At 40.8% G+C, this 24,873-nt stretch overlaps 1 protein-coding gene across 1 annotated transcript in view; it reads right to left on the bottom strand.

Moving 5' to 3' along the window:
- LOC120941019 (syndecan binding protein) overlaps nucleotides 1-24,873 on the bottom strand; it is a 63,460-nt gene that overhangs the window by 25,682 nt on the left and 12,905 nt on the right. The gene's annotated exons all lie outside the window — the stretch shown is intronic.

The raw sequence follows: 24,873 nt of genomic DNA, 5'->3' as shown, positions 1-24,873 counted from the left end.
AATCAAATTCGATATTAAGGCCATTGGGAGATAGAGTCTGCATCTCATGTATCCAGCGAGACTCAGTTTTACTTAATTCCCTTACTTTATGACTGCCCCTCCAGTGTGGAGTGTATTTGGCAATGGCCCAAAATTTCATTTCCTTGGGATTGTTGTGGTGGCATAGATCAAAGTGCCGAGACACATTGTGTTTGGGGAAGGCTTTTTGGATATTTTGGACATGTTCTCTGATGCGCTTCCACATTGGGCGCTTCGTGCGTCCAACATATTGGAGTGAGCAAGAGCACTCCAATACATATACTACCCCTTCAGTCCTACACGTGATCAGATCCTTTATGTTGTATTCCTTCTGAGTCACTGTAGATTTGAATTTAGAACATTTTTGTCCATTGAAATTGGTTTGCCTACACGCAAAACATCGTTTACATGGAAAAAAAACCTTTTCCTTGGTAAAAAGTGAGTAAATTGTTTCTCACTGGTGGGTCAGGAATATTTTTTGCCACCAAATCCCTTAAAGTTGGTGCTCTTCTGTACACCACCTGTGGGTAACTCGGTAAAATTCCCTGTAGCTGTCTGTCTGCTTTCAAAATTGGCCAGTGTTTCTTTATAATAGCTTCAAGTTGCTTGTGTTGGGTGTTATAATTTAGAATTATGGGTAATTCAGTTTCCAGCCTTTTTGTCTTGATTTTGTCTTGTGTTAGAGAGGTACGTGGAGTTTCATACACCTTTTGTATTTGTTCCATTATAAAGTCCTTGTTATACCCTTTATCAATAAATTTTTTCCAGATCGTTTTAGCTTGATCCAAAAATACCTCAGGGTCTGAGCAATTCCTGCGAATCCTTAGCATTTGACCCTTTGGTATATTGATTAGCCACGGGTCATGGTGGCAGCTATCCACAGGGATATAGCTGTTCCTCTGGACCGGCTTAAAGTGTGTTCTAGTTTTTAGTTGTTGATTGTCTATAGTAATCTCTAAATCAAGGAACTGAATAGTAGTGTTGCTCAAAGTGTAGGTGAGTTTTATGTTCTTCTGGTTATCATTTAATTTCTCAAAAAACTGAGTTAGGGTATTCTCATCCCCCTTCCAAATGATGATACAGTCGTCTATAAATCTTCTGTAGAGTATGAGCTGCTCCGGCATACCTTCATATATGGACGACTCCTCCCACTCAGACATGTACACGTTGGCTACACTCGGTGCATATTTAGCACCCATTCCTATACCATTCAGTTGCCGGTAATACTCTGATTTATGCCAGAAGTAGTTGTGCTGTAGCCCATATGCAAGACATCTCAAAATAAACCTTTTTTGTTTCGATATGAGATGACCAAAACTGTTCAATGCCCATTTTGTGGCCCCAATGGCTTCTTCATGGTTTATCACAGTATACAATGAGGCCACATCAGCTGTGGCCAACAAGTAACCACAATTAGGTTCCAGTACTGTGCTCTCAAGGATCTGTATTAAATGCTTTGTGTCCCTGAGGTAAGCCCTAGTTTGGGGCACTAACGGCTGAATAAATCTATCCACATACTCCCCTAGGCGTGAGTTGATGGATTGAATCCCATTGATAATGGGACGTCCAGGGGGTTTCTCAGGATCCTTGTGGACTTTGGGAACAGTATATATAATGGGTACTCGGCACACCTCAGGTATTAGGTATTTAGCTTCTCTTTTGTTCAGCACTCCTTTTTCTTTTCCTCTATAGATCAAGTCAACTAGCTCCTCCTTGTATTCTCCTGTCGGATTGGAGCGTAATTTGATATAGGTATTGGTGTCCTCGAGTTGCTTGGCCAATTCTTCATAGTAATAGTCTTTGGCGAGGACCACAATGGCTCCACCCTTATCGGCTGGTCTTATTATAACCTCTTTGTTTTCTTCCAACATCTTAATACCCTTATGTATGGCCATGGGGTTCGGTAACTTCTTCACTTTAAGTTGGTCCAAATCTTTCAGTACCATCTTTGAAAAGACCTCAATATGTTGATTATTTACAACTTGCGGGTTGAACAGTGATTTGTTTCTCAACTGACTATGTTCAACCCTTCCTGGCATATTAGGTACAGCCTGATACATTATTGGCTGTGTTAGCATGTATTTCTTGATGTTTAGTTTGCGTGTAAACTTTTTGATGTCTACATAAGTATCAAATTTGCTCAAATTCCGCTTAGGGGCAAACTTGAGACCCTTATCAAGTGTTATCAATTCTGTTGGGCTTAGGTCTATCCCACTTAGATTGATAATGCCTTCTCCTATTCTAGTTTTCTTCTTTTTGTGTCCCCCTCTGCATCCCCTCTTCGATTTGGGCTTCGGCACTCCCTTTGACGCGTGGGTGAGGACCTCTCCTCCCGGCGATACTCTAAAAAAGATGAGGAACGAGGATCCACATCCTCTCTATAACTAGATAGAGGCTCATATTGGTTGTGAGTCGGTACTGGACTTCTTCTCACATCATATTGGTGATGTTCATAATTTGGTGGTCCCCTTTGATAGTAGGCATGCGGCTGTCCCCCTGTATGATGGTATTGTGGGGGTGCATGATAATCTCTTGGATCTCTTCTATCCTGATTGTGATAGTAAGGATCATGGTGGTATCCTTGTGTGTTCCCACCCTGAGATTCCTGTTGATTTTTAGGGGGGTTAGATGGTTTTTGGTTCCCCTTATTCTTCCAATTAGGCTTTCTTGGAGATTTTGATCGGGGTTTACCATTGTTTTTATTTTTCCACCATTGTTTTGGTGTTCTTGGTTCATTATGTTCATCTCTTGGTGGTCTTGGTGGGTTAATGTGGTGATCCCTTGGATGTCTACTATGGTCATCCTCATACGATCTCCCAGGTTCAGGTGTTCTATATCTCAAATCCCTCTCAGGTGAGATAATCCGTACTTCCCTATCAGGTGAAGAGGATACTGAACCATCCCCACCTTGTTTTAAATTAAATTGCCATTTAAATGTTTGATGTAGACGATAGTCATTAGTATCTCTAAGGTATTTCCTCCTTTTTCGTTGCTTTATTTCAAGGTCTTTTTGTTCCAAGACCTTATTAAGTTGGCTCGTAAGTGTTGCAAAGGATGGAGTGTCTTTATGACTCTCCAAAGAAGTTTTGCACTCTGCTATTAATTTGTTCATATTAGCAATTTTCCGTTGTTTCCTTTTAATGAGGAATTGCAAAGCTTCCAGCCCTTTTTCATTGAAGAATTTATACCATTCCTCAATGGAATCATTATCCATTAACCCATCATTAATAGGAATATCCCATCTCAGTCTTCTTGGGACTATTCCTTCTTTAATATATTGCTCATGTGTTGTGAGATCCCACCAAGCACTAACTTTCTTCTCCATCAGGTGCCCGAATTTCCTAAAATTAGTATCCAGGTCACCCGTTTGAGAGATAGTTTTGGTGGTAAAAACTTCTTTCAGATCAATAGTACGATTTTCCATGAAATTAAAAATATCCATAATTGCTGCTAATAGTGATTGTAGGTGAAATAAACAAGTAATGTGAAAAATATACTACAGCGCTAATTAAATAATCAATTCCACGTGCACCTAAATATGCACCTATTGCTTCATTTCCAATTCGTAAACATACTCTTGGTTTTGTATTAATAATTAATTTTATTAATATATATTGATTTTTATTCATTATGATGGTTTTTATTACTGTTATTATAGTAATAATCTTTTAACTCTTTAGTACAATTTTTATTACATATTTTTGATGGTTTTATATGTTTTATTGATAATATTGAATAGTGTTGATGCATCTATTTAATTGTATTTTTAAATGTTCATCTACTTATTCTATGCTTGTTGTATATCTGGCCACAAGAGGGCAGTAGATTGCATATGCAAATGCAATGCAAATGCACCATTCACATAGCAAACTACATAGAATGTTTTTAAAGTTTTATATCAATTACATTTTTTTAAATTTGTTTATTAAAATTATGTGTGTCTATGCATCGACATTTGATCTCACTAGAATTCAGCTATGTGAGTAAAGTTTTGCCGCAATGATGTTTGTCTTTCCCTTTGGTTGCTCACACTAATGTAAACGCTGTCAATGAGAAGGCTATCTAAACCCCAAGCCATTCTCATAACGTATGAACCCATGAGTAAGTCGCGTGCCTGTGACGTAACGCGTAGGGAGGAGCCTGCGATCGAATCCGAGTGCATCGGATCGAGCTGAGGAAACAACATACTGAGTGGCGTTTTCATGCTTTACTGAAAGCCGGGATTCGTGAGTGCATATGTCAATGCTCTGATTACATTTTTTGATCTGTCATCGAATATTGCGCAATGAGATTTTTTCTCTTTTCTTTCATGCAATCCCTGTCTGTGAGTGCCTGTATCATCTGATCACAGCGGTGGAGGGCTGGATTAGCATTCAGATTGAAGAGAGTGATTTTTTCCCTGCATGGAATCCTGCTAATCACTGTGCACTAATTAAGGACATATTAGTAATTCACAGTTTATGGAGTATTCTCCCTGATTAGTTTTTCTTTGTACGTTTTATCACCTTTTAAGTTAATATTAGCGCATCTATATTTTATATGTTTCACTGTTTGGATTTGGTATCACTCAAGATAGCAGCTATATTATTTGTTTTTTTATTTAGGTGCACGTGGAATTGATTATTTAATTAGCGCTGTAGTATATTTTTCACATTACTTGTTTATTTCACCTACAATCACTATTAGCAGCAATTATGGATATTTTTAATTTCATGGAAAATCGTACTATTGATCTGAAAGAAGTTTTTACCACCAAAACTATCTCTCAAACGGGTGACCTGGATACTAATTTTAGGAAATTCGGGCACCTGATGGAGAAGAAAGTTAGTGCTTGGTGGGATCTCACAACACATGAGCAATATATTAAAGAAGGAATAGTCCCAAGAAGACTGAGATGGGATATTCCTATTAATGATGGGTTAATGGATAATGATTCCATTGAGGAATGGTATAAATTCTTCAATGAAAAAGGGCTGGAAGCTTTGCAATTCCTCATTAAAAGGAAACAACGGAAAATTGCTAATATGAACAAATTAATAGCAGAGTGCAAAACTTCTTTGGAGAGTCATAAAGACACTCCATCCTTTGCAACACTTACGAGCCAACTTAATAAGGTCTTGGAACAAAAAGACCTTGAAATAAAGCAACGAAAAAGGAGGAAATACCTTAGAGATACTAATGACTATCGTCTACATCAAACATTTAAATGGCAATTTAATTTAAAACAAGGTGGGGATGGTTCAGTATCCTCTTCACCTGATAGGGAAGTACGGATTATCTCACCTGAGAGGGATTTGAGATATAGAACACCTGAACCTGGGAGATCGTATGAGGATGACCATAGTAGACATCCAAGGGATCACCACATTAACCCACCAAGACCACCAAGAGATGAACATAATGAACCAAGAACACCAAAACAATGGTGGAAAAATAAAAACAATGGTAAACCCCGATCAAAATCTCCAAGAAAGCCTAATTGGAAGAATAAGGGGAACCAAAAACCATCTAACCCCCCTAAAAATCAACAGGAATCTCAGGGTGGGAACACACAAGGATACCACCATGATCCTTACTATCACAATCAGGATAGAAGAGATCCAAGAGATTATCATGCACCCCCACAATACCATCATACAGGGGGACAGCCGCATGCCTACTATCAAAGGGGACCACCAAATTATGAACATCACCAATATGATGTGAGAAGAAGTCCAGTACCGACTCACAACCAATATGAGCCTCTATCTAGTTATAGAGAGGATGTGGATCCTCGTTCCTCATCTTTTTTAGAGTATCGCCGGGAGGAGAGGTCCTCACCCACGCGTCAAAGGGAGTGCCGAAGCCCAAATCGAAGAGGGGATGCAGAGGGGGACACAAAAAGAAGAAAACTAGAATAGGAGAAGGCATTATCAATCTAAGTGGGATAGACCTAAGCCCAACAGAATTGATAACACTTGATAAGGGTCTCAAGTTTGCCCCTAAGCGGAATTTGAGCAAATTTGATACTTATGTAGACATCAAAAAGTTTACACGCAAACTAAACATCAAGAAATACATGCTAACACAGCCAATAATGTATCAGGCTGTACCTAATATGCCAGGAAGGGTTGAACATAGTCAGTTGAGAAACAAATCACTGTTCAACCCGCAAGTTGTAAATAATCAACATATTGAGGTCTTTTCAAAGATGGTACTGAAAGATTTGGACCAACTTAAAGTGAAGAAGTTACCGAACCCCATGGCCATACATAAGGGTATTAAGATGTTGGAAGAAAACAAAGAGGTTATAATAAGACCAGCCGATAAGGGTGGAGCCATTGTGGTCCTCGCCAAAGACTATTACTATGAAGAATTGGCCAAGCAACTCGAGGACACCAATACCTATATCAAATTACGCTCCAATCCGACAGGAGAATACAAGGAGGAGCTAGTTGACTTGATCTATAGAGGAAAAGAAAAAGGAGTGCTGAACAAAAGAGAAGCTAAATACCTAATACCTGAGGTGTGCCGAGTACCCATTATATATACTGTTCCCAAAGTCCACAAGGATCCTGAGAAACCCCCTGGACGTCCCATTATCAATGGGATTCAATCCATCAACTCACGCCTAGGGGAGTATGTGGATAGATTTATTCAGCCGTTAGTGCCCCAAACTAGGGCTTACCTCAGGGACACAAAGCATTTAATACAGATCCTTGAGAGCACAGTACTGGAACCTAATTGTGGTTACTTGTTGGCCACAGCTGATGTGGCCTCATTGTATACTGTGATAAACCATGAAGAAGCCATTGGGGCCACAAAATGGGCATTGAACAGTTTTGGTCATCTCATATCGAAACAAAAAAGGTTTATTTTGAGATGTCTTGCATATGGGCTACAGCACAACTACTTCTGGCATAAATCAGAGTATTACCGGCAACTGAATGGTATAGGAATGGGTGCTAAATATGCACCGAGTGTAGCCAACGTGTACATGTCTGAGTGGGAGGAGTCGTCCATATATGAAGGTATGCCGGAGCAGCTCATACTCTACAGAAGATTTATAGACGACTGTATCATCATTTGGAAGGGGGATGAGAATACCCTAACTCAGTTTTTTGAGAAATTAAATGATAACCAGAAGAACATAAAACTCACCTACACTTTGAGCAACACTACTATTCAGTTCCTTGATTTAGAGATTACTATAGACAATCAACAACTAAAAACTAGAACACACTTTAAGCCGGTCCAGAGGAACAGCTATATCCCTGTGGATAGCTGCCACCATGACCCGTGGCTAATCAATATACCAAAGGGTCAAATGCTAAGGATTCGCAGGAATTGCTCAGACCCTGAGGTATTTTTGGATCAAGCTAAAACGATCTGGAAAAAATTTATTGATAAAGGGTATAACAAGGACTTTATAATGGAACAAATACAAAAGGTGTATGAAACTCCACGTACCTCTCTAACACAAGACAAAATCAAGACAAAAAGGCTGGAAACTGAATTACCCATAATTCTAAATTATAACACCCAACACAAGCAACTTGAAGCTATTATAAAGAAACACTGGCCAATTTTGAAAGCAGACAGACAGCTACAGGGAATTTTACCGAGTTACCCACAGGTGGTGTACAGAAGAGCACCAACTTTAAGGGATTTGGTGGCAAAAAATATTCCTGACCCACCAGTGAGAAACAATTTACTCACTTTTTACCAAGGAAAAGGTTTTTTTCCATGTAAACGATGTTTTGCGTGTAGGCAAACCAATTTCAATGGACAAAAATGTTCTAAATTCAAATCTACAGTGACTCAGAAGGAATACAACATAAAGGATCTGATCACGTGTAGGACTGAAGGGGTAGTATATGTATTGGAGTGCTCTTGCTCACTCCAATATGTTGGACGCACGAAGCGCCCAATGTGGAAGCGCATCAGAGAACATGTCCAAAATATCCAAAAAGCCTTCCCCAAACACAATGTGTCTCGGCACTTTGATCTATGCCACCACAACAATCCCAAGGAAATGAAATTTTGGGCCATTGCCAAATACACTCCACACTGGAGGGGCAGTCATAAAGTAAGGGAATTAAGTAAAACTGAGTCTCGCTGGATACATGAGATGCAGACTCTATCTCCCAATGGCCTTAATATCGAATTTGATTTAAATTGCTTCATTTCCAATTCGTAAACATACTCTTGGTTTTGTATTAATAATTAATTTTATTAATATATATTGATTTTTATTCATTATGATGGTTTTTATTACTGTTATTATAGTAATAATCTTTTAACTCTTTAGTACAATTTTTATTACATATTTTTGATGGTTTTATATGTTTTATTGATAATATTGAATAGTGTTGATGCATCTATTTAATTGTATTTTTAAATGTTCATCTACTTATTCTATGCTTGTTGTATATCTGGCCACAAGAGGGCAGTAGATTGCATATGCAAATGCAAATGCAAATGCACCATTCACATAGCAAACTACATAGAATGTTTTTAAAGTTTTATATCAATTACATTTTTTTAAATTTGTTTATTAAAATTATGTGTGTCTATGCATCGACATTTGATCTCACTAGAATTCAGCTATGTGAGTAAAGTTTTGCCGCAATGATGTTTGTCTTTCCCTTTGGTTGCTCACACTAATGTAAACGCTGTCAATGAGAAGGCTATCTAAACCCCAAGCCATTCTCATAACGTATGAACCCATGAGTAAGTCGCGTGCCTGTGACGTAACGCGTAGGGAGGAGCCTGCGATCGAATCCGAGTGCATCGGATCGAGCTGAGGAAACAACATACTGAGTGGCGTTTTCATGCTTTACTGAAAGCCGGGATTCGTGAGTGCATATGTCAATGCTCTGATTACATTTTTTGATCTGTCATCGAATATTGCGCAATGAGATTTTTTCTCTTTTCTTTCATGCAATCCCTGTCTGTGAGTGCCTGTATCATCTGATCACAGCGGTGGAGGGCTGGATTAGCATTCAGATTGAAGAGAGTGATTTTTTCCCTGCATGGAATCCTGCTAATCACTGTGCACTAATTAAGGACATATTAGTAATTCACAGTTTATGGAGTATTCTCCCTGATTAGTTTTTCTTTGTACGTTTTATCACCTTTTAAGTTAATATTAGCGCATCTATATTTTATATGTTTCACTGTTTGGATTTGGTATCACTCAAGATAGCAGCTATATTATTTGTTTTTTTATTTAGGTGCACGTGGAATTGATTATTTAATTAGCGCTGTAGTATATTTTTCACATGTAACCAGTAAAAACATTTAAAACGTCGCCTATGGGGATTTTTAAGTAGCGAAGTTTGGCGCCATTCCACAAGCGTGTGCAATATTGAAGGGTGACATGTTGGGTATCTATTTACTCGGCGTAACTTCATCTTTCATATTATGCAAAAACATTGGGCTAACTTTAATGTTTTTTTTTTAAAAAGCACAAAACTGTTTTATTTCCCAAAAAAATGCGTTCGAAAAATTGCTGTGCAAATACCATGCGCGATAAAAAGTTGCAACGACCGCCATTGTATTCTCTAGGGTCTTTGCTAAAAAAGCATATATAATGTTTTGGGGTTCTATGTAATTTTCTAGCAAATAAATGATGATTTTTCCATGTAGGAGAGAAATGTCAGAACTGGTCTGGGTGCTCCAGAACGCCTGATGGTGCTCCCTGCATGTTGGGCCTCTGTATGTGGCCACGCTGTGTAAAAGTCTCACACATGTGGTATCGCCATACTCGGGAGGAATAGCAGAATGTGTTTTGGGGTGTATTTTGTGGTATGAATATGCTGTGTGCGAGAAATAACCTGCTAATATGAAACTTTTGTGGGGAAAAAAAAAAAAAAAAAAAAAAAAACCTTGATTTTGCAAAGAATTGTGGGAAAAAATTACAACTTCAAAAAACTCACCATGCCTCTTTCTAAATACCTTGGAATGTCTTCTTTCCAAAAAGGGGTCATTTAGGGGGTATTTGTACTTTTCTGGCATGTTAGGGTCTCAAGAATTGAGAAAGGCCGTCAGTACTTCAGATGTGATCAAATTGATAAATTTTCAGTAATTGGTACCATAGCTTGTAGACCCTATAACTTTCACCCAGACTAAATAATAACCCAATTTTTTTTTTTTTTTAACCAAAGATATGTAGCAGTATACATTTTAGGCCAAATTTATGAAGAAAAATTCATTTTTTGCAAAATTTTATAATAGAAATGAAAAAAAATTCATTTTTTTACAAAATTTTCGTTCTTTTTTCATTATTAGCGGAAAAAATAAAAACCGCAGAGGTGATCAAATACCACCAAAAGAAAGCTCTAATTGTGGGAAAAAAAGGACAAAAATTTCATTTGGTTACAGTGTTGTATGACTGAGTTATTGTCATTCAAAATGTGAGAGCACCGAAAGCTGAAAATTGGTCTGGTTATTAAGGGTGTTTAAGTGCCCAGTTGTCAAGTGGTTAATATACAAAAATGTTCACATCGCTCTATCTTGTTATATACTGCTCAAAAGTTTTGAAAGAAGTACATTTTTCTATGCAACTGGCTCCTGCCTGCACTTTCGATCATGGCAATCATGGTTGCATTACTGTGGTCGGTACTCGCTTATTGATGCATGCACCACTCTGATTGCAATGTTTGATTTTATTCTGCTATCCACCTTATTATCTTTTCTAATGGGTATTAAAATAATTTTCCACAACGTCCAGGGTTTCAACTCACCACACAAACGCAAAAAAGCATTCCAACTAGAGCTGCAACCAACGATTATTTTCATAATCGATTAATCGGCCGATTATTTTTTTATTAATCGGATAAAATCATTAAAAAAACGTAATGTGGAATTTTTTCGTTTATTTAACAGTAATAATGAAAAAACTGAGTGTTACACTCAAACAGAAGATTAAAAAGCGTTTAACATTACACAACTTTGCACAAACATTCTGAAAACAGGTGAACTACTGCTCAAGAAACTGTGTTGGAATGTAAAAAAGTCAACATGTTGACATGCTCTGGGCTAAGGCTGGCTCTCTTTTTACAAACTATGTTGCCTGCAGAAGAAAAAAGGAGGCGCTCTGGAGTGGAGGTGCCTGGGATGCACAAAAATGCTGGGGCACCATTCCTCCCAGGACCACCAACGATGGGGCACTATTCCTCCCAGGAACACCAACGATGGGGCACTATTCCTCCCAGGAACACCAACGATGGGGCACTATTCCTCCCAGGAACACCAACGATGGGGCACTATTTTTCCCCAGGAACACCATTGATGGGGCACTACTATTTCTCCCAGGAACACTAATGATGGGGCAATATTCCCATACCCCTCCCAGGAACACCAATGGTGCAATATTCCTTCCCCAGGAACACCAATGGGGCACTATCCCCCCCCCCCCTCCCAGGAACACCAATGGGTAATATTCCTTCCCCTCCCCCAGGAACACCAATGGGACACTATTCCCCCCCCCCTCCCAGGAAAACCAATGATGGGGCACCAATATTCCATCCACCCCCCAGAACACCAATGATGGGAGTATGGGGAATTGTCATCAAAATGCATGTACTGTTATTCTTCTGTTACTGTACTGGTTTCTACCTTTCACAGCTCTGCGCTCTCCTCACGGCTTCTCGCCTTGGTTCCCTCGAGGCAGCAGCGGGCGGGCCGAGGAGATCAGTGGGGAGCTGACGTCAGAGGAGAGGCGCGAAAAGGCGGGCGCAGACGTGCGGCGCGGACGTGCCTCGTCATACGGCGACGCCTTGTTACGCAATCGCATACACAGGACACAGCGCGGAAGTGCCTCGTAAGACGGTGACACAGGACAGGAGGATTTTTTGGACGGACAAAAACGAAGCAAGGTGCGGACCAACTAATCGATAATGAAAATCGTTGTCAACGAATTTCATTATCGATAATATCGATTAATCGTTTCAGCCCTAGTTCCAACACTACAAAAGACTTGGAGCAAATATCATCCTGCTTCAAGAAACTCATTTTGCATCCTCCAACCACCCAAATTACTTTAACAAATCCTATAACCAATTTCATTATACGACTTCTCTAACAAAACTCGGAGTCGCAATTTTCATTCGCAACTCCATTATATTTGATATTCAGAACATCTATAAAAGATACTGAGGGTCGTTTTTATCATCCTAAAAAAAAGGTACTATAAATAACCGTGCGATTACCATCACATCTGTATATGCTCCGAATGATTCCCAAACATTCTTTGCAAACTTTTTTGAAACCCTGGACCGTTATAATTCCTCCCATATTGTGTTGGGCGGAGATTTTAACCTTTCTGCCCACCCTGCCCTAGACAGAAGCAGAGTCTCCCCCTCCTCCAAAGCAGTCTCTAAATCCATTAACGGCTCTATAAGCAAATTAGTTGGATTGATTCTTGGAGAGCCCATAATACAGGAATTAAAGCCATATACACACACACACACACACACACACACACACACACACACACACACACAATCCCCACGATTGCTATGCCAGACTGGACTACATTTTCTGTACCCCGAACCTGCTGGCCAACTCCTCTTAAGCACATATCCACCCATGGTCAGATCATAATATTACGTCATTTGACACTTCTTACATAGGCCTCTACCCTTCACCATACAACTGGCGCCTCAATGATTCCCTTTTAACTGACCCCTCAAATAACCCTTCTATTTCCGCACACATAGAAAACTACTTTTTGTAGAACGCAAATAACGATACCTCCCCCACCTCTCTCTGGGTTGCCCACAAGGCAGTCTTGCGTGGCCATCTTATTAAGTTAGCAGCAACAAAAAATAGAGAGAGATTGGCAGAAATCAAAATGTCTCAAAGATTTAAATCACCTTTATAATAAAATTACAACACTCCCCTTCCCAAGACCTCATCCAACAGATTCAATCGAAACGTCAAGCCTTAGACCTTATTCTATCTGCCAACACAGAAAGATCTCTCAGGTTTTCCAGGGCAATTTTTTTTTACACAGCTATGTTTGCCAGAAAACTTAATCAGCATAACAAACCAACTCACGTATACAAACTCAGATAATGATGGCAACTTATTTACTCATCCCCAAGAGGTGTTAAAGATATTCACTTCCTTTTATAAAAAAAAATTTTATCTTGCCATCAGGACCAACCTAGCGCCTCCTCCAAGTCCTGGCTAGATAGTCTTTAACTCCCATTTCTGAACCAACAACAAATTGACTCCCTTAACACTCCCTGCACAGATGAAGAAATACCCCAAAGCATTAAATCCCTTAAGACTTTCACAGCCCCAGGCCCCGACGGTTACACATCCTCTTACTAGAAAAAAAAAATTGCCTCTCTCCTGGCCCCCAACCTCACGAAACTTTTCAACCATATACTGGAAGGCAACCACTTTCCTGATGAAATGCTACTAGCTAACCTTTCCCTGATTCCCAAGCCTAATAAGGATCACTCCCTTCCCCAAAATTTCCATCCCATCTCCGTTTTGAATAAGGATTTAAAATTTTTTGGGAGAATCCTTGCGGACAGATTGGCGAAAGTTATCTCTCCCTTAATACACACCGACCAAACAGGTTTTATCCCTGGCAGACAAATCGTAGATAACATCAGACTAGTAACCAACATTATTCAAGACGCTAACCGACATTCTCGCCAGGCCTGCCTTCTCAGCTTAGACATCCACAAAGCGTTTGAAAGTGTTAATTGGTTGCATTTAAATTATCTTCTCCCCATGTTTGGAATCGAAGCCTTTTTGCAAGGCTTCAATGCGTTATACCACTCCCCTCAAACACGTATTAGGATCCCCGATAACAATTCAGAATTTTTTCCATTGGGCAGAGGAAAGAGGCAGGGTTGCCCACTATCCCCGCTCCTATTTGCGTTAGCTATTGAGCCTTTGGCCCATGCCATTAGAAATAACTTAGACATCAAGGGATATGCTAAGGACCAGATCGAATGCAAGATTAGTCTTTATGCGGATGACGCCCTAATTTTTCTTACAGATCCCCTCACCTCTATCCCTGTTCTCCTTAAAGAACTTGACACATTCCATGATATATCTGGCCTTAAGATCAACATGAATAAATGTTCGGCCCTACCAATTAACCTTCCACTGAACTTGCAAAATGCATTACAAAGCAACTTTTCATTTGTATCCATTCCATTTCAATCCATTAAATATTTAGGTGTCATAATCACCTCCCCACATAAATTTTTATATAAAACCCAACTTCCTTCCCCTTATTACGCATATCAGCTCTCTCCTTCAGGCTGGGTTCACACTACTACACTACTTTGCTCTGCTACATTGGTCCTACATTTATCCTACATCCATCCTACTTTCATGAACAGTATACTACTTTGGTCCGACTTCAATGATATTCAATGGGTTGAAGTAGGATCAATGTAGGACCAAAAGTAGTACAGGGAGCATTTTCAAAGTCGGACCGACTTGTGTAGGACCAGTTAAGACAGCTCTCATAGGGAAACATTGATTTTCACACGTCATGCTACATGAGGCTCCCAATGTAGGACCGTTTGTCGGACAAGTGTGAACCCAGCCTAAAACTTAGTCCTCTTACCACATAATTTCTAGGTAGGATCTGTGCTATTAAAATGAACATCATCCCCAAACTTCTTTATTACTTCCGCACCCTCCCCATCAACATCTCAAAATCTAAGTTAGACTCTCTCCAAAAGGACTCTCAATAGATTTATTTGGGCTGATAAAAAACCCAGGTGTAGCTATGCTCTCTTACATAGACCACAATCCAAAGGCGGATTGGTCTCCCAAACCTATGGCATTATTTTTTTGCAGCTAGGCTTACCCAACTCTCCCAGGACACACCATGGAAAAGATTTGAATCCATTCTTCCATATCACCTTCAGGGTATTCTATGGTCTAACTATGTCCTATCCCGCAATGTTCTCAAACATAACATAGTGGCCCATCTTTTTCAACTTTGGCTTAAAATTAAAGACACCTTTGCGCGCTCATCGACCATCTCACCACTTGCATCCTTCCTAGGCGATCCTAGGTTTAACTTTGGTTATAATATTAGACCTCTAATTCTCTTCATGGATAAACAACAACCTCACCACACTAAACGCTCTACAATCTAAATGGAAATTCATAACATTCTCTGTAATACAAAAGAAATATAACTTCCCCATCATCTGAACATGAACACTACTTACTAATTAAATCCTTTTACACCAAGTACTTCTCATTATCTACTCATTCCACTAACAGTTTTCGAAAAACATATGCTCACCACCTGGCGACAAAGGAATGATCTCCTGCTTATATCATTATCTCAACAACTTTTCTTGTAAAGTCTGGCCCGATGCTTCACTGGGAGGTTGATCTTGACTGCTCTATATCAACCGAAACATGGCATTCTATGTCAGAGAACCTCCGCAAATGCAACAGAGCCGTCTCTTTCAGAGAGACCCCGGTGAAGCTTTTCTGTAGATGGTACCTCACCCCCTCTTAAATCCACACATTTCATCCTTCAATATCCCCCAACTGTTTTAGGGGCTGCCCTGAACAAGGGACTCTTTTGCACATATTTTGGAGCTGCCCACTCATAGATCAGGTATGGAGGGCGGCGTTGGATAGATTTGAGAAATCCTCAAGACATAAAATCACCCTCACCCCCCAGATTTGTCTTCTATATGCCAAAATCCCAGATATTCCCACGCCTTGTACTAGATTATTCCACTCCCTATGCAGCTCCATACAATGGATGATTGCTTTCAATTGGAGATCTAACAACATTTTCTGGTCACAGTTATTAGATAGAATGAAGATACTTTAAGCTGTCTTAGAGAATCTATCATACACTAAATGACAGTCTCCATATATTTGACCTTAAATGGTCATACTGGAAATTCACTTAATGGTAACTTCATCCCACCACAACATATTTCTCCTACCCCTTCCCTTCACCTTTTTATCATACATCATTAAATGCTATACTCTGCTTTCCTTATATCTATGTTTCGCTAGCAATCTGATTTGTGCGGTTATATCACTCAATATATGATGCGTTGTGTACTATACTGTTGACTTACTGTGGATCCCTTTTGTCATTCTCTGTATGTAACTGTTTTTATACCTACAATAAACTTTTGTAAACAAAAAAAATTAATGTGAATTTTATGTTGGCCATTATTGGCATGTTTAGTGCAAGAATAATGCAGTCTCTAACCATTTCTTGTATCATGTCCCCAGTCTCTAACCATCAGATACAGGAGGTGGTCAGAGACTGGGGACATGATACAATATCAATGCAGCCTCACCAGTGCCCAACAGATGCAGCCTACCTGTTCCCATCATGCAGTCTTAGCAGTGCCCATCATGCAGCCTGCGTGTGCCCAAGTGTATTTTAAGCCTGCTTCCTGCCTAGTGTCACCGTGCAACACCGTCTGCTCCTAGAGTTTGTTTTTTACGTGGCCATTTGTAAGTAGTTGTTTAATGGGTCTTTTGTGTATCTGTGCATTTCAAGGCACACCTGTCGGCTTGAATTGTACCCCTTCCTGCCCCCTTAGTGCTGCAAGGGATTTTTCTTTGCCTGTTGGCCAGTTGTGTCTGGTAGCAGCAGTTCCCGTGACCTGGATACACATTATGCAATTTTTGTTGTTCAATTTCCTTTAGATTTACATTCAGATATGTAGTACGAGGGCCTGCTTGATTGCATACAAGTTAAGAGTGTATAGGTCTGGCCCTTTTATCGTATGGTTTTGGCGAGTCCAGAGAGCGTTGTACGGGAGTTCAATTGTATGTGGCCAGCTCTGGACTCTGTGCCTTGGCCATTCCAACAGCCCTCACTTTCGTTATATGTGTGGGCATGCTGTGTTCTCAGCGAGTACCCATAGGTGTCCTTCCTGTCCTAGACTCCTTGTGTACCTTAACTAGTAGTCAGTGTCCTGCATGCCAGTAACAACAGCGCTCCAGTGCTGCACAATGCCCCTGCTATTCATACAAGTCCTGTCGGAATAGTGTAGGCAGTTTATGTTGTATGGGTGAAGTATAACATTGTCTGATTGCCGGATTAAAGGAGGTAAAAAGATGTGCAGCCTCTATAAAGAAGTACCTGTTGCTGGGTTGTTTTCAATCCAGGTATTCAGACTATTTCCCATACTTGGGATAAAGAGAGACTTAAATGGAGACTGCCTGGATCTGGGGGCAGGGCACCTTTTAACAATATGGAGCTGGAGATAGTCAGGAACGCATTGGGAGGTCTTGTGCTACATGGCAGTGAAGGGGTTAGAAAATCCAACTTGCTCTGTCCAGCACCCAGGTAAAATGAGGTGTTCCAGGACACCCGGGAAGTTATTGCCTCTGTGGGACAATTTCCACTTTGCAAAGACAGGCAGATGGGGGTAGTATCCGAGTTGACAGAGTCATATGGATTGGTGGATGACTCAGTTCTAGGGTTATCAAAATCCAACTTGCACTATTCTCATCCCTAATAGCAGGTACAGAACATTGTACATATATCATAGTCAATTTGGGTACTATCCTATCGGACTGTGTTACACTCTGAAGTCCATCTCGTTCTGATGGTCTACGAGGCTGGAAAGCCCAGATGACTGGTACTAATAGGTGCTGGAGAAAGGAAGGTGTTGTGCTGTGTCAAGGGGAAAAGGACAGAATCATGAAACAGCAATGCTGGCACAGGAAGGGGTCATGTCTAATGGATGCTGAGGTAGTGTCCCAACTTGTCCTAAACAAAGATTAAAAAATATATGTGGGGAGGGGGGTCATTAAATTGTTTTCCTCCCCCCTTTTTTTGGGGGGGGGTGGTAAAGCAGAGGGAGAAAGAACAAGGGAAGGATGGAAAATTGCCCCAATGCCTCGAGGACAAGAGGTTGCTTGGAGGTAATGGGGCTTATCTGCCCAATGGAGGATAATAGAGGAATTTAAAAAATAAGAGGGGGTTCAACTTGATTAGGTTTTGGGTTATTGACGGTGGATAAGAAGAGTTAGGAGTAGGGAAAAAAATATATAAATTGAACTCTTGGAGTGGTACTGAGAGATACCTGCAATGTTTGTTTTCCTCTTTGTTGTATTAAGTGTTGGTTTGGTTTTAAAATTAAGATGTGTGCTTCCCTGGTTTCTGTTACTTATCTGCTTGAAAATCAAATAAAAGGAGATTGAAAGAAAAAATATATGTGAAACCAGGTTACTGGTGCTGGTATCAAATTGTACTTAGCAGGGTACACTACCTCAGGGAGTCCATTGAACATCTCCTCTTGTCCTTGCCATGGATATAGCAGGAACACAGAGTTGTACCCCGATTACCCTTGAAGGGGGTTATAGCAAACCCGACACCTCCATACACCTACTGAAACTTCCGTTGGGATTCGGGGGAGGAGTTGAAAGTTGGGTAGTTGGACTTTGAGCAACAGTATTTAAATAAACCCCTGCTCAAGAAGTTTTATAATCTAGGGGATGGGGGAGGTGGTACAAAAAGTAATAGCTGCATGGAATTAACTGATGAAGCTGGCTGAGGAAATGTTTTAGATGGAGGTGATCCCTAAAAATTAGTTTTCGGGGATCACCTAGTGGTGAAAAGGGTAGGGCCTGGCTGGACATATTGGAGTGGGGAGTTCCAGAGGTTCTGGAGTGATCCTGATGTTGAGCATGGAAAGAGGCAACAAGGGAGCTGGAAATCAGGATGTCTTGGGAGGAGCGTAGTGGACGATTTGGGTGGCATCTTAAGATCGAAAGAGGATAATCCTCATATCTCAAACTAAGGTTTCTTAAATGGGAAAAAGTTTATTCAGGTACAGTCCTGCCCGCCAGTATCTTATTTCACAACCATTTAAACCAAAGTATCCCTGGACATCCAGGTCTTGGGTCTTATTGTAATTCTACATCCTCCAGTCTGCCTACTGCTGAGCCCCGTGAGCAGGTGTGGTGAACCCAGGGACCTGGCATGCAGTGTTGACGATCCCTACCTTCAAGGGCCCTAGTGGATAGTGGATACTGGCCGTTGCTCAGATTCTCAACCCCGTGGGGATCCCACTTTACTTGTCCACATTACACCCCTTATAAGTACTTAGTCTTAATGGCCAATCCGCTGCATTTCTCCAATAACTGTACACTGACATTCTCCTTTTCCTTTTTTGTATTCAGGCACGACCACCACCTGAAGAAGCGACAAAAACCAAGTAATTTCTTGAGACAAACGTGCAACGACTAAGGGCTCTTTCACACGGAGCGGATACGTATTGATCCGCTCCGTTAGCCCGTTTGGCTCAGCGGGGATTCCTCCGTTAATCCCCGCTGAGCTGTCGGCTGACAGGGCGGTCTCCGGACACAGTGCAGAGACCGCCCTGTCTCTCCTCCGCTCTCCCCTATGGGGAAAATCGGATGAATACGGACCGTCTTCATTCTGGGAACTGTGCGTGTCCCAGAAAGCAGCCGGCCCATTCACAAAGCGCCGCGCTGCTCGCGCATGCGCAGTAGGAAACGGGCAGTGAAGCCGTACGCTTGGAGCTGCCAAGATCGAGGATCGGCCTCGGCGGGGGCCGACATCGCTGGCGGCTAGGACAGGCAAGTGTCCTTAGTAGCTGCTGACTTTTATTTATTTTTTGTAATGGAACATTCGCTTTAAGAAAATAAAAAATTAAAGACCGCTTTGGTGATTTTCAGACAGATGTGCAGTATATTAAATATAAACAAAAAAAGTCAGTGCTACTACCCATATATCACATGGAAAGCAGAGCTCCCGGGTGCTCGATCCACAGTCGCTGGCTGCGTAGAATAATGAAGAAAAGATGGTCCGCACTCCGGTCGTTGCTCTTAAACAAAAGACATATTTATTGACAAGCCACAGTAGACAAACGCAATAGAAAAGGTTGGCGCATTTCAGCCTTTAAGGCCTTATTCATAACCACTAAATGACTAAGGCCTTATAGGCTGAAACGTGTCAACCTTTCCTATTGCGTTTGTCTACTGTGGCTTGTCAATAAATAGGTCTTTTGTTTAAGAGCAACGACCGGAGTGCGGATCATCTTTTCTTCTGCAATATATTAAAGGGGTTGTTAGAGTCGGTTCACACTAGGGCGACACGACTTCCAGCGCGACTTTCAGAGGCGACTCCGCCACGACTTGAGCATGAACCACAGGGCGGTCTGGGGCGATTTACAACACGACTTGAAGTCGTCTCCAGGACAGGAGACTTTCCAGTGGCCAATCAAACAATCAGCTCTAGGGGAGGGAGAGGTTTGCCTGAGAAATGTATGTTATCTTCCTGGAAAGTCGCTTCAGTTAGGACAGTGATCAGACTTGGAGGCAACTTCAATTGAAATCAATGGGTACTAATCGCCTACAAGTCGGATTGAAGTAGTACAGGAACTTCTTTTGAAGTCGGAGCGACTCGAGTCGTGTGTATTAACACCGCTCCCATTCACTTGCATTGTTTTTCTCGACAGCGCGACTTGGGACGACTTCAAGTCGGATCCCAAGTCGCCCCAGTGTGAACCGGCTCTAAAAGGTTCGTTTTTTATTTTCTAAATATGTTGCTTTAAGCTAGTGCATTGTTGGTTCACTTAGCTTTTCCTTCAATTTCCCTTCTAAATGTTTTTTTCCTTTGTCTGAATTTCTCACTTCCTGTTTCTCCTCAGTAAGCTGTTCTAAATTACTATCCACCACTCGGATGGTGGTGGAAAACTTACTGAGGAGAAACAGGAAGTGAGAAATTCAAACAAACAAAGAAAAAAAGCATTTAGAAGGGAAAGCGAAAGAAAGGGTAAGTGAACCAACAATGCACTAGCTTAAAGGAACCTATTTAGAAAATAAAAAAGACGAACCTTTACAACCCCTTTAAGTATGACCAAATCCTTTGTCATAGGCAGGTGGGCTTAATAGCTCCCTGTGCCTACCATCTCTTATGCTGACCATACAAAAACAAATGTCTTCCTTCAAAATTTACATACATACACATATATATATATATATATATATATATTAATTTAAGAACATTCGTTCAATTTTCTAATCGTTAGTGGGGTCAAGACGACGTTAGGTTTCCACCACAGTGACAGAAAAACGCCAATCATGGGAAAACCGCATTACATGCTTTTCTGCAGCTTCACTATTGAAGCAAAAAAACAGTTTTGCATTGAAAAAAGTCCTTGAACCTTTCCAAATACGCATAGCATAGATGTGAACGTGTCCCATAGGAAACCTTGTTAAATGAACAGTAGTGCAGTTCTGCAAAAAGCACCAAAAACGCATAGGTATGAACTAGGCCTAAAACCTTTAGTAGCAGCAGCATGCTTTTTTTTGTATCACCAGTCATAATGGGGTATACATTTTTTTAATAAAAAGTAGCCCTTTATAGTACAAAAAGAACAGATAAGCGCCACTATAAGGGGGGTTCATTTATACTGTGAGAGAGATATTTATCCATTTTAATAAATACACCCAGAAGTAGGATATGTGGGCATTATAACTGGGAGTCAGACAGACATGAAGCTATATGAGGGGGGGGGGGGGGGGGGAGAATATACATATTTTATATTAAAGTTTGCATGGATACAATAATTTTAAATATAATGCACAATACAAGTCTATCAGCCTCCCCCTTCTCTGGGTTCAGATGCTGATCTTCCATGCACAGAGTCTTTAAAGTGATTTTTTTTTTTTTAAACAAACATGTTATACTTACCTGCTCTGGGTAATGATTTTGCACAGAGCAGCCCTGATTCACCTCTTCCGGGGTCCTCCACTGACACTTCTGGCTCCTCCTGCCTTTAGGGTGCCCCAATAGCAAGCTGCAAAGTATAGTATAGAGTGCCCCTATAGCAAGGTTAAAGAATAAAAAAAAATTCTGCCTTTAGAACCACTCACTTTCTGCCCAGGACTACATGTTCCATGAGGCATTGCATCTCTCGCATTCACAAGTTCTCAGGCATTTCATGACATGTATGGACAGTGTACTGAACTGTATGTGTGCTGTACACAGACATGTATGGATGGTGTGCTCGACTGCATTTCCTTTCCCGATATGTAAATAATGCATTCTGTACGCAGGCCAACTAATCGGCTCACCGATTAATTGATTATAAAAATAGTTGTCAACTATTTTCAGAATTGTTTTGGCCCCAATTGTGTCTTCACCTGATCGTGGGTCCTTGACATGCTAGTTTCAGAACTGGTTGTACTGGGATCGATTGAAGGGGTCAGATTTAGTTGACGTAAACATGAACTTGCCTTTGGGCCACAGGATACCTTAGGTGAGACACTTGCTAGACCAGCAGTATTGCATTGCAGCCAGTCAGGATTTAAAACCCACTTCTGAACCAATGAACGTATTCCAAGGCGATAATTGGTGGGGACGGGTAGAGAGAGAGAACATAAAATCAAAGCTCCTATTGATGCCGTCTCTTTTTGGCTCGTAGTCTCAGCAAGCATGGGTAACGTAAGGCTTTTCTGTGTATTGGATTTTCATTGCTTTCTTAGTGTATAACTTCCTCTTTCTGTAATTGTCTTCTTCCATTGGCAACACTGTATTTGTAACATCACTGCTTTTAAAAACTACCTTCTAGTTGGTAATATCTGATAAATACAAGTTTCTTTTCTGTACAATAGTAAGTCTAAACAAATTATATTATTCTTTTTCACAGTTATCATTTGTTATAGCTGCAAATGCATAGGCTAGACTCTATAGACAAAAGGTTGTTATCACTTAAGGTATATATTGTTAAGTGAATAAATGAGGTAGGTAGAAATCGCCATGTCACAAGTTTCCATATTTCTGCTCCAAGAGCCCTTTCACACTGCCAGCGCGGGGGTGTCGGCAGTAAAGCTCCGCTAGTTTTTGCGGCGCTTTTAACCCCCGCCAGCGGCTGAAGGGTTAAAGGCTCCTGCAAAGCACCGCTGCCAAGAGGCTTTGGCAGTGCTGCCTATTGATTTAAATGGGCAGGGGAGCTTTAGGAGCAGTGTATACAGCGCTCCTAACACGTCTCAAAGAAGCTGCTTGCAGGATTTATTTTGATGTCCTTACAGCGCAGCACCCCAGTGTGAAAGCACTCAGGCTTTCACACTGGGGAGCATTGAGATGTTTTTCAGGCGCTATTAGCACAAAAGCGCCTGAAAAATGCCTCCAGTGTGAAAAGGGTCTAATAGCTTGCTTTCAAATTGTGTCATCAGGTAATCAAATTATTTTAATCACTGCATAACTCCATGTACATCAGTCTTGCTGACTGCAAATATTGAAAACATGTACCTTTTACTTTGTCACACCTGGCATTCTAATGTTCTAACCTTTATTCAATAAGAACTATTGCAAATAAAATAGGGATTGTCTAACGAACACCATTATCTTCTAAAGTCTACAGAGAAGGGTGTCAGTATTCAGCTTGGTATGCATAGTAGGATCTTTGAAAAAAATCTATTTCTATCGTTTTTTGAGGATACCAATAGGGTGTTTTATTATGTCGAGCTCAAGGTAAGATAACCGGCTATTTTGAAACTTAGATAATGGCCATTTGTGCAGTTTATCCAAAAGAAGAAAAAATATAAAACTGCCCAATGAGTCAGAGGAGGAGAACCCTGGCCGCCCGCTCTGTGAAAGTGATCAGTGGCTATACACACTGCTTATCCCAAAGTTCACATTTTTGTGGGTTTTGGAGTTTTTTTTCTGCTCATGAACTCAATGCCATCCTATGTGTCCATGCACACAGACAGTTACAAAAGTTTAGAGGATATTTTCTGAAGGTCCCAATATATCACATTCAGGAGAGGGAATTTTGACAAAAAAAAAAAAGCCGACTGCTGCTAAACTCACGTTAACGTGTAAAACGTGTCTAAAACGCTAGACACGCTTAGTACTTCGGTGTTCTTTCATTTCAAATGGCCAGAATAAATAAAAACTTTTTTTTTTTTTTTTACAAACCAACTGCTTTGGAGGAGTTTTTTTAAAACGCCAATTTAATCAGGGGAAGCACTGTGCATAAGGCCTTAGACGCACGCAGAAGCCATTCATTGCCAATGGACACCCAAAACACATACATGTTGTGGCCACCAAACCACATGGTACCATGCAGTTTGGTGCTGTGGGATTTTAAATTCACTGAAATTAATATGCGAGTGTGAACCAGTGTTCTATCAGATTAGCAAACCCATCAGATCAGCGAACGGAAGTGACGTTCCATGGAGAGCATGCGCAGCCGACGGGTTTGCTAATCTGACAGAACATCGGCTTTGGACAGCTTACTACACCCTGTTAGCGATTGAATTGCAGTCAGAAGGTGTCAGCGGACATCTTACTACACCCAGCTAGGGCTTGAATTGAAATCAAATAAAGCAAGCGTATTTAAATAAATATAGTATATCGACATCTGCGATGCTACATTTTCAAAGAAGCTGGATGCCAGCAGTAGGAAGGTGGTGGAGGCCATGTTGGTCACCCTGCATTAATCTGCACTAAACCTTTAGCCTTCCAAAATTAAACATCGAAACAGCATTTATAGATGTCAATATTTATTTACACTGACTTTATTTCTAAAATGACTCAGAAATCCAATCCGCAGCTGGGTGTAGCAAGATGTCTGAGGCCACTGTTCTGTCAGGTTAGCAAGCGCATGCGCGGCTGAGGAATGTCACTTCCGTTTGCTGATCTGATAGGTTCACTAATCTGATAGAACACCGGCCCTTACAGCTCTCCAGGTTAGGGCTATGCGGGTAAATGTAATGCACATCTCTCTCACTTCATTCCAATACAGAGATCTAGGAATCCTTGGTTGTTCGGAAAAAAGACAGAACAAGAACAAGTCCTGCCTGCACCATCCAAAACAAAAAGTCACTTTTTGTGGAGATGGTCATATTAGGAAA

Source organism: Rana temporaria, chromosome 5, assembly GCF_905171775.1.
Source record: "Rana temporaria chromosome 5, aRanTem1.1, whole genome shotgun sequence".
Taxonomy (NCBI): Eukaryota; Metazoa; Chordata; class Amphibia; order Anura; family Ranidae; genus Rana; species Rana temporaria.
The sequence above is the reverse complement of the archived record's forward strand: the minus strand, read 5'-3'. Positions and strand labels throughout refer to the sequence as shown.